The following is a 3,793-nucleotide window of genomic DNA, read 5'->3' as shown; positions in this document are numbered from 1 at the left end:
CTGTGACATGAACACATTACACAGCCCAGGCCCCTCTACAGCCCAGTGTCAGAGCTGGGAGGGCACCTTGGAGACCACGTAGCCCAGTGCCTCTCATTGTTTTGACCGCAGACACCCCTGGCATCAGTTCTTCTCCCCACCCTCGCCCTTAGCCCCCACATACGTTCCATAGACTTTCTAGTGTGGTGTTGTCATCATCCCAGGTCGTCAGCGTTCCCATCTCTAAACTGACTCTGCAATCAAGCAACGAAAGCCCGTTGATTATTTTGCTGTAAGTGCACAGTTTCCAGGACGCTTCCGCGGACACCCCCGTTGGAAGTCACTTATCATTTTTCTACTTGTTTTCGGCACAGCCTATGAGTTCTTCCATGGTCACACTATAGACGAAAAAGAAGGAGAGCTAGAAGTTCCTCATCCTAATGATAGCTAAAAGAGCTCTACTTCCCACCTGAACAAAGTTGGAATTCTACTTAAAACCTGGTGTGCAGGAGTGAGGTGGAGAAAACGTTTCCTTGCTTTTTTAGAAAACATTTTAAAAATCACTGATTGTCATCAACTTTTTCGCTTTACCTAGGAGGACATAGGTACCCCAGAGAGGGTAAAACTTAGGATGCCCTCCTATTCTACAGGACATCACAGAAACTTCTTAAACAGGCTGATCTTGACATTATCAGCACCTCCGAGCCTGTCACTGTCACCCATGTCCTACAAAGCAAATCCCGCATCTCCACACACCTGCCTCTTGGCATATGCTACCATTTTTCCATTTGGAATCTTACTTTCTTTTTGCCCAGTGAATCTCCTTCCATAACAAAAACAAAGAGCCTCCCCTGCATTCTGGCCTATCTTTAAGGCTTCACGGGAATTTCTCATTGTCTTCACCCCCCCTGCTGTTGACATGACATAAAGATTATTTATCTTCCTGTGCTCCTCATGGCTTTGGTGTTTAAGAATAAATTTTGACTAGCTACCAAGTGTTGGACTCTATGCTGGATCCTTGGTTTCCAGGCCATTTTATAATCTTGTAGGTGAAAAATCAGGTCAATTCAAAGCATAATATAAAATATAAAATATACCATAGTTAATGTGTAGCAAGGGCAAAGGGAAAGACCGCCAAAGTGATTCTCAGACTTTGAAATGATTTTACTGAAGAATTTCTCACAGGAGTTAGCATTGGAGGTTTTGTATGAGTGAAGAATTAAGCAAACGTCTAACTTAGTACTCAAACCATTTCTTAGAGAAGTCCTTGAAGATCTATTCCACCAAAAAGAAGGAATAAAAAAGTATCCCGGAATCAGAGAGACATGTGATACTGTGATTTATGATATATATTTGGTCTTCCTTCTGTTTCTGGCACAGCTCCTAAATCCTTGGAATTTCCTGGGTGATAAGAGGGATAAAGATGTCTTGATATTCGTAACAAACCCCTTTCAACCACACCTGACTTGGTTGGTGAGGTGACTTTTGGAAAGTGCCTAAGGATGGGGAACCAACCAACTTTCAGTTCCTCCCATTCACTCACCCCCAGGAAGGGGACTGGGACTGGAGGTTGAATTGATCATGCCAAAGTTGTGAAGCTTCCACAGAAACACAAAAGGACAGAGTTCAGAGAACTTCCGGGTTGGTGAACGCATGCGAGTTTGGGGAGAGAAGCTCAGTTCAGACGGGGCGTGGCAGCTCCACACACTCTCCTCACGCCTTGCCCTATGCATCTCTTCATCGGGCTGTAATGAGGTTATAACCGTTTATAAAAAACCGATACGTAGTCAAACCCAAAGAGAAGGTTGTTGGACCTCCAATATATCTATAGCCAGTTGTTCAGAAGCACAGGTGACAGCCTGGACTTTGATACCTGAAATGGGAAGAGGGGAGCAGTCTTGCAGGACCGAATCCTTAATCTGTGGGATCTGATGCTATCTCCAAGTAGATAGCGTTTGAATTGAGTTGAACTGTAGGACATCCATCTGGAGTCAGAGAATTTTTTCGTGGTGTGTTGGGAAAAAACATACATAACTGGTGTCAGAATCATGACATGGGATAGCAGATAATGTTGTGGGTAAAGACACCAGTCTAATGTAGAGATAGGAAATACAATGTGGCTACAAAATTGAACACCATTTGTAAATAAGTCCAAATAGTAGAGACATAATTTAAAACATGATCAAGGTAATACTAAAAGTCAAGATAATTTAAGCAAAACAGAGCCAGTCCTGGATGAACATTTGAAATGATGACAAAGGTCTTGTTTGGAGTGGAGGAGGAGAGATTATAGATGTTGGTTAGTTTATTGTAAATAAATTATTTTTCGAGTTGAAATATGTATTATGTGTATGTTTTTAAAAGTCAAATATAGGGGCGCCTGGGTGGCGCAGTCGGTTAAGCGTCCGACTTCAGCCAGGTCACGATCTCGCGGTCCGTGAGTTCAAGCCCCGCGTCAGGCTCTGGGCTGATGGCTCGGAGCCTGGAGCCTGTTTCCGATTCTGTGTCTCCCTCTCTCTCTGCCCCTCCCACGTTCATGCTCTGTCTCTCTCTGTCCCAAAAATAAATAAACGTTGAAAAAAAAAAAGTCAAATATAGGGGCACCTGAGTGGCTCAGTCGGTTGAGCGTCCAACTTCAGCTCAGGTCATGATCTCACGGTTTGAGGGAGTTTGAGCCCCGCATCGGGCTCTGCGCTGACAGCTCGGAGCCTGGAGCCTGGAGCCTGGTTCGGATTCTGTGTCTCCCTCTGTCTGCCCCTCTGCCACTTGTGCTCTGTCTCTCGCATTGTCTCAAAAATAAACATTTAAAAAAAATAAAGAAAAAAAGTCAAATATATAAATCATGAAAAGGAAAATATTGCCCCACTCCCTTTTCATCCCCAATTGTTACTCCAGAGAGGCAACCACTTTTAACTCCCAAGTGTTAACACTTTGCAATATCATGCTGTTTACCTCCTCACATCTAAGGAGCACTTTGCTTTTTAGTTTAGAACCTTGCTGACCTCCTGAAATGTGAATATTTTGTTTCCAGACACACTTCATTCATGTACCTAACATGTATACTCAAACTAGGCTGTTCATTTTGTGAATAATTTGTCACGTTGATGTGTATTACTTGCACAATTTTCTGTAGGTTTCAAACCCCGCTAAAAAGTTTCTTTTTAAATGCGCAAGAAAACACCTCTTATCTCAATAGTAAGGACGAGAGAGGGAGAGAGAGGATCATAGCAAGAAAGGCAAAAGCAGAATCAGAAAGAGAGTTTCCATGGTAACTGAATCCCAGGTCTATGGGATTGTTTTTTAATCTTTTTGTGAAAGGTAACGCACACATGGAAAATGGATTAAGCATTAACTGGCACTGTGAATAATTTTAAAACTCTTGTCAACAAGTAGGAAATTGTTTAAAGCAGGGACTCAAACAGGTATTTATTTGTACACCCACGTTCATCATAGCATTATTCACAATAGCGAAAGGGTGGACGCAGCCCACGTGTCCACCGATGGATAAACAAAATGTGGTAGATCCACACAGTGGAATATCGTTCGGCCTCACCGGGTAAGAAATTCTTACCCATGCTACAACATGGAGGAACCTCGGAGACAGGACGCTAGGTGAAATAACCAGTTGCAGAGGACAAAGCCTGTACGATTTCATCACCTGAGGTACCTAGAGTAGTCAAATCCATAGACACAGTAGAATGAGTGGTGATTGCCAGGGGCTGAGGACACAGGGAGACAGGAGTTACTGTTTATGAGTACAGAGGTTCCGTTGGGGACGAGGAGAGAAGTTCTACAGATGGATGGTAGTGATGTT

Source organism: Acinonyx jubatus, chromosome B1, assembly GCF_027475565.1.
Source record: "Acinonyx jubatus isolate Ajub_Pintada_27869175 chromosome B1, VMU_Ajub_asm_v1.0, whole genome shotgun sequence".
Classification (NCBI taxonomy): Eukaryota; Metazoa; Chordata; class Mammalia; order Carnivora; family Felidae; genus Acinonyx; species Acinonyx jubatus.
The sequence above is the reverse complement of the archived record's forward strand: the minus strand, read 5'-3'. Positions refer to the sequence as shown.